Source organism: Pteropus medius, unplaced genomic scaffold (genome assembly GCF_902729225.1).
Source record: "Pteropus medius unplaced genomic scaffold, Ma_sr-lr_union100, whole genome shotgun sequence".
NCBI lineage: Eukaryota > Metazoa > Chordata > Mammalia > Chiroptera > Pteropodidae > Pteropus > Pteropus medius.
In genome coordinates, this window is record NW_024345481.1 from 4,759,660 (window position 1) to 4,767,002 (window position 7,343).

At 49.2% G+C, this 7,343-nt stretch overlaps 1 pseudogene; it reads left to right on the forward strand.

The window, feature by feature from the left end:
* The first annotated feature begins 7,012 nt into the window (after nt 1-7,012).
* Nucleotides 7,013-7,131, forward strand: LOC120611480 (uncharacterized; annotated as a pseudogene).
* The last annotated feature ends 212 nt before the right edge of the window (nt 7,132-7,343 follow it).

Below are 7,343 nucleotides of genomic sequence, written 5' to 3' on the forward strand. Positions count from 1 at the left end.
AAAAGAAGGTAACTAAACATGGATAATTTTAGGAAATATTTAATAGGTTTAATATATAAAATAAAGTTTGGCAATATAAACTCCCCACTTCGTATTTATTCTACCAGCATAGCCTTAACTACATTTGTTTAAATTTTGTACTTTAATTTCTAGAACTGCCAACTTCGTCTAATATCAATACTTAAGAAAAAGGGAAGAAATGTTTGCTTTCTCATATGTGCCTTCTTCGTTTGAAGGAAATGAAAGAAGCGGGGGTTAACCTAGCCTAACGTCTCCACGATTCTTATTACGTATGTGGAAAATGAACAAAACTTGTCAAGAAATTGATTTATAGAAAACTGGGAGGTCTGCGGGCAGGAGTGACTGTACATTTATTCTTAGTAGTTGAACTCACTGGTTTATCTTTCATCATAAATTCTCCATCTTCAGCTTTCAGCACTATTGCCAAGTTCCATGAGATATTCAAAAGATATGTTACTGAGAGCAAAGGCCCCTTTGCTGTGTGGAAGGAATCTCCCCAGCCCCTGCCCCGTAACCCAAGGCCTTCAACAGACACACGAAATACGCAGATCCCATTTCCACATGCGGCTTGGAACGCTTCCTGTCGTCACGCTGTTGTGTCCGCCGTAAATATTTCTGATCTGGAAAAGTAGCCACTTGCCGCTCCCGAGCAGGCACGAGGGAGCCACGGCCTTGCCTCTCTTCCCATTTGCATCATTTCTCATCCTCCTGAGAGCTATTAGATGGTCGGGAATCTGTAAGTGGCCGAATGTCATCACACCAAGGAAACTTCGGGTTGTCCCAGCCCAAGGTGCAGAAATGGGACGCAGACAGGGCAGCACCGAGTGCCGATGCCCGCCCCTCGCCACCTGGGCTGCAGCTCGCCCAGGTCACATGTCACATGGGAGGAGAGAATGCAGGTTAGGGAGGCCTTTGTTTGGAGTGGACGGGGCAATGCTACCATTAGTCTCGAGGCCCCAAAACCTCTTACCTGGTTCTGCCTGCCTGGCGGACCCCAACATGTCATCAGCTGTTTAGCTGTTCCAGGGTGCTTCTTCCTCACATTCTTCTTAAACAAGTAAATAACGATCACTTTCATCATGAAGTATGTAAATACACAGAAAAGTAGAAAGAATAATATAACAAACACCGTGTACCCATTACCGGATCTTTTAAGCATAGAGGACATCTCAGAAACATCTGTTCTGGTGAATGTTCCAGACCAGCCCCGATTTACTTCACTGTCTGCCCTGCGACGTTCAGGAGTTTGCGTTACACACATCGGCTGAGCCACGTAAACAGCACGCAGGATTCTTTGAGATGAAAGGCGCCGTGGGGTGACGGTGTGCCTCCCCCCATCGCAGGGCAGCTCACTTCCGCCGCTCACCCAGAATCCACCTAGAGCGCCAGGGCCCGCCGTCCCTGAGTGCAGTGGTCACAATGATCCTAATTCAGAGAAGAAAGAAAACCCAAGGCCCATCCAATTCAACCCCTCAGAGAGCAAAATCCGTCTCGGAGGGGCAGGCAGGGAACCCGAGGCACACAGTGCTTCACAGAATCGGGGCTGGACCCAGGCCAATGGTTTTTCCTCATCACGCCATGTGGCTTTCGTGAAAATTAAAGTGAAATCCACGTACACCTGCTCTGACCCACGCAGGGCTGACTCGGAAGCAAAGGCGGCACCTGATGTCCCGTCTCCCCTCACACTCGAGAGCCCCAGCTCTCCCCTGCCTGCCCAGAGTCCCATCTTCCGTGGTTTGTCACCCAGGTTTGCCCCCACTTACCCCTGAACACCGTACTGGGGCCCATTCCCGCTGCCCTCACCTGTGCCTGGCCAAGCCGAGCAAGGGGCTCTCCCTAGGATAGCACGGTGTTCGGTTAGCGGCTCACTGGTGGCCCTCAGCTCTCGCGACATTAACACAGCCCTAACGCTTGACACCGATCTCCTCCCTACCATCCCTGGGCCAGGTCAGTCGACGGGGTCTTCTCCCATTCTCCTGGTCTCCACTATCAAATAACGTAAATACAATATCCCAAATGCAAAACGTAAAAATAATATGGGAGCATAAGAAAGAAAAAGGCCTCGATCACCTACTAGCAGAATAATCTAACACTGAAAAATAAATAAGCTATGATTAGCATTCTTCCCTTGAACATATTTCCAAGTGACTAAATCTCCCAAACGTTCAGTCAAGACAGTGAACTTGAATCAGAGACACCGAGAAGGCTTTCACACCCACACTTTCATGACGGAGGGAAAAAGAGGCATCTGGACTTCGAGTTAGCTGTGGTTGAGACCCGACACGAATGCAAATCGCATTTCCCAGATGCCTCCCTGCGCGGCCCCAGGCTCTGCTTTCCCAGGCACGATCCCACCTCGCAGCGGCGTCCGTGCCTGGAAGGTGCCCAGGAGCGTAAGACCCAGGTCCAGAAGGAGCCCTGCATGGGCACTCGGGCGTCCCTGTCAGCCTGCCCGGGGAGGCCCAGCGAGACCTCGGCCTCCCGCAGTCCCGGAATCTGGCGTCAGGCAGCCAGCTCCCGGTTTCACACGGACCCGCGTGTTACAGTGGCTGAACGCACAAATCCTTTTCAACTTTAAAATCTCAAGCCTCTGTGATTTTAAGGTCACTTTTCTGCAGAGCTGGGGCTACTGAGTTGGGGCCAGTGAGCATTCTCCAAGTGAGCACTGGCCCAAGGAAACTCTCCTTTCTTCACCTCGCCCTGGTCCCCAGGTCCTGGCAGTTGAACGTGAGAGAAGAAAATGTGCACGTACTGGCGAGCGGACCCTGTGAGATTGACAGCTCGTTCTGCCGGGTGAGAACAGATTGGGGCCAACCCGGTCTTTCCTCAGTCCTCTTCAGAGGCAGATTCGGAGTTCACACCGCCTCACCTGCGCATTCTGGCCAGCTACTTAACCTCTTCAGGACTCAATTTCCTCCTCCACCTTTTTTTTAAAGTTTAACTTACCACATAGGGTTGTTTGTAAAGAGTAAACAAGGGAATACACGTCCCTCTCCCAGCACAGTGCCTGGTACACAGTAAGCAAACAATACATGCTGTTACTATGCACCAGGGGACCTCGCGGAAGCCGAGGATAGGATAATACTGGGAATTGTATGGCCCGAGGCCCCATCTGATACACGCGAAAACAGCGACCTAGGAAGATAAATGACTCTCTCCAGTTGGTGCCACTGGTCGGTGCGGAAACAGACCAGAATCTGTGTCTGCCACGTCGGGCATGCTCCACGTCCCTCCCAGCCTGAAGCCAGGTCTCTCTCCGCTGCTCTGTTTTCTTAATGGCCACACGACTGTCTTGAACGTTTACTTGGTGCTTTTCTTCATTAAAGTAAAAACGGCCCCCCGCTGAGCGCTCGTGGAGCCGGAGTCCGTTTCCAGAGCGGCCTTTCCACTTCCCTTGCAGCTCGTACTGTTTCCATTCGCTTGGCATAAAACATCTGTTCCTTTTCGTTCCTTTTTTTTTTTTTGCTCCAGCCCTTTAGATAGTCCACAGAGCCTCACCTAAAACTTATTTTTGACATCCACATGCTCTTAATGACTCATGGCAAAGAGCTTTTCTCTCGCCAGTCATGAGTCGCAGCCTCGCTGCTGAAAACTCGTCCATCCTCGAGAGGCCTGGCCAGGTCGGCATAAGTCATCTCGGCACAGAAGCCACCTCCGACACCCCAGCGAGGGACGTTTCACGGCCAAGCTGAAGAAATGTGGTTTCCGCTCCAGAAATAAATTTGATAAATAGGCTTTCTTACTCGGAGTCTCAACCAGCCACGCGGATGCCTCTTCTCACAAGACACGTTTTCAGTGTCCACTGCTCCTGAGTGAGTTAAACTCAAGGAATCTCAAAATAAGGTTCACTCGGGTGAAAAATGAACTTAGAGGCAGTGCCACAACTTATGAATAGAAATTCTATTTTCAAAGTCGTTTCGACTCCACCATTTGGTATGTGCCTCTGTGGGCAGGGCCTGAGCTGGGCATTTTCACGTCCGCGTCTTATTTAAATCCTCACACCCCCACCCCCCCCCAGTGAGGGGACTGCGTTCTGTTTCAGTATTTCGGGAAGACAAAAGTGAACGATTACCTAGCCCAGGGTTAGAGGCAAAAAAGAAAGAAAAGTCTTTTTCACCAACTCAATATAGTATTCAAACTTTTCTCCACTTAGATGATTTAAAGACTAAATGTTCATTAGTAGAACTAATGGTCCACATAGTTTCAAGTAAGGAGGGCTGATTAAAGTGGTTTTATTCTGAGCAGACAACTTATGATAAGCCTTTAGTTACCATTTTTATCTGCGTCATCCTTTAGGCAGCAAGGCGGGTGGGAGGAACTCAGAGGGTTACCTGTGATTCACTGGAGATTTTCAGAGTTTAATAGTCTGCGAAGTGCGACTGCCACAAGGCAGGGCCCAGGAAGTATCTCCTTGGGGTGAATGTCAGACGCGACTAAATGCAGGACACACACAAATCCCTCCACTGCTCCAGGGTGTCTGCATGGAGGGCTGATTATGTCCCTGGGGGTGACGATCTCACGTGCTGACACAGATTGTGAAATCCCAGACAGACCCAGCGTGGGTCGACATCTGCCGTGTCAATTAAAAACAGCCCAAGGAAGCCATTCTTCCTATTGCTGCGTAGTTTATAGTTTGCTTTCTGATCTTCTGCTGGGAACCATGTGCTGCAAGGCAGCCCCACTGGGACGAAAACACCGCTGCAGCAAAGCATTATTTCCATCACTACTGAGATGGCTCGAGGCCTCCACTAGCCAGGCTGGTAGGTTTCAGCAGGGTTTCATGGATGCTGGGGAAGCTGGCTCTGGGCCTTGTGGTAAACAGAGAGGCAGCTCTGCCTCGTCAGTGGTGGGTTGGCCCCTTGGTGATTTGCCTGCTCACAGCCGAGCTCTCTGGGGGTCTCGGGACCATGGCTGGCTTCCCTGCCTCTCCCTCCCAACAACATCCTATTTCTCATTCATACGTCTTACCAAACTAGCGTGTTTTCATATCATGCATGTTAATTTTTGATACTTAGCGAAAAGGAAGGCAAATCTCCTGGCACAGGGGACCGAAAGAGAGAAGATAGTTTCAAAGTCTTCTGCAGGGTGATTTCAGTGCTTCTTGCCAGGAATGCTGCGGGGGAAGCTGCCTGTGAATAAGGGTGCGTGAGCCTAGCTTTGCTGTTTCTCCCCACGTGTGGATGTGTGGCCGTGGCAGGGCCAGCCCTTGCTTTGGAGGAGAAGTCCACGGCTGTCTTCTCCTTGGCCGCTGTGGCAAGGCCGAGGGAGGCACCGCTCCCTCTGAGTCTACACACACGCAGCCACCTCCTGCTTGCCTTTGGCTTCTCCTGCGTAGTTTCCTATGGGAAGGAGATGGAAGTTCTGTTCCTCACTGTAAATTGCAATTTTAACCACCCGGTTTCTAATCTGTTTCTTAAGAGTGTCGTCATGGAGAGGAAGCTCCTCTGAGGTGATCAACCCAGACCCAAGGCAGAAGATAACCCTCAGCACCTGCCCCAAGGGGCTCTGCCTGACCTGTTGGCCAGTCCCTTAATGCCTGGTGGCCTGACATCAAGGTCAGCATCAGCCTGCAGCAACCACACCATCTTCCATACAAGGTCAGGCTAATCTAGCAAACCAGATAAACCAGGAAGCCAACCAGAAAGCTTTCTCCTCCCTCACCCCCAACAGTGGAAGACAGCTCAACACTCTTGCTCCACAGGCTTCCTGCTTACAGACTCTATTCAAATCATCCCATATGTAAAGTACAATTGGTTGACTTCTTTATTAGTCACAGCTTTAGTGTTGTCATATGTCCTTGCGTCGTGATCGGATTGTGTGATCCCAAATCTCTCAGCTACATATTTATAAGTTATTGGGAGATCATTCTTAGAGAGCAATCTTATTTGTAATTAAATATACTATATTAATCAAGGGCAAGGGGAGTCGGGACTGCTACAGATGGGACACAGCTGGAATTCTAAGGAGGATGGTCAGTATGGACTTTATGAGAAGTTAACATTTGAGTAAAGATTGTACTTCACAGTGGTAGAGATTGGAAGTAGTGGTGTTGTAATAGATACGTTTCATCGGAGCTTAAGGAGTTTGTCATCTAATGATGGAAGATTTTCAAGAAGACACACAAGACTGAAATCATCAAAGACTGATGAAAAGCTGGACATAAATAGCAATGAAAGAAAGAACATGCTGACTCTCAATTAGAGATACATTTAGGGCAATAGCTTTGGCGGGTCCCAGGACGAAGGCAGGGCGGTGAGAAAAGGACAATTATCTACGCTAGAAACTTGACGAGGAAGGGAGGAGAGCGAGACGGGGCCGGTGCGACGGGGCCACTATTGGAACAGCAGGTGGTATAATGTCGGGAAGAGCTGGGCGTGTGTGGAGGCTGGAGGAGGTGGGAGAGGGGCGTTATGAAAGTCAGTGGCGAGCAAGCAACTACGGATGATGTGGGGCGGGGAGGGGTCCCTGGGGAAGTGAGGGAGGAGAGAGAGATCAGATGCAGATGTTGACCCTGGAGGCAAGGCACCTCTGAGATGCAGGGAAAGCAGAATCTAAGTAAGGAGGCAGGGAAAGGCTGAGATGGCGAGGAGGAAGGGGACTCAGATGCCCACTTCGATTTCTTCGGGAAAGTGGGAGGCAAGGTCATGTGCCAAGAATGAGCAAGTAGGGATGAGGGTTAGGAATTGGACAGAAAAGATATGAATGAGCACATTGAGAAATACGCTTACGGGTCAAATAAGAATAAATTAAATGGAGCATGGGGTATCGGCAATTAGAACCAAGAAACCCTAGTTTGGGACTTTCTCTAAGATGCTCAACCCTAGTTCAGGACTTTCTCTAAGATGCTCAACCATGTGAGACAAGGCAGAAGTACCAAAGGCAAGAGAACCAGGTGCATGGACAGTGAGAGAACAAAGCAAGGTGGCAGTGAGCCACCTCACGGCTTATGGGCCACAAGGCCATTTAAGTATTTGCATTAAAAATCAGTACAGTCTACGGCCATGCCACCCTGAGCAAGCCCTATCCTGTCTGATCTCCGAAGTTAAGCAGGGTCAGGCCCGGTTAGTACTTGGATGGGAGACCACCTAGGAAGACCAGGTGCTGTAGGTGTGTAAAAAAAAAAAACTTTTTTAATAAATAAATAAATAAAATAAAAATTAAGAGAATTGTAAGCTGATAAGAGTCCTTGCAGTCTGTGAGGTCAATCGAGGGTTGCCTCACCCAAAAAAAAAAAAAAAAGGAATCAGTATAGCATCCATATGACGTATAACTGAACTGTACACTTGAAACCTATTTGATTTTATTAACCAATGTCACCCGAA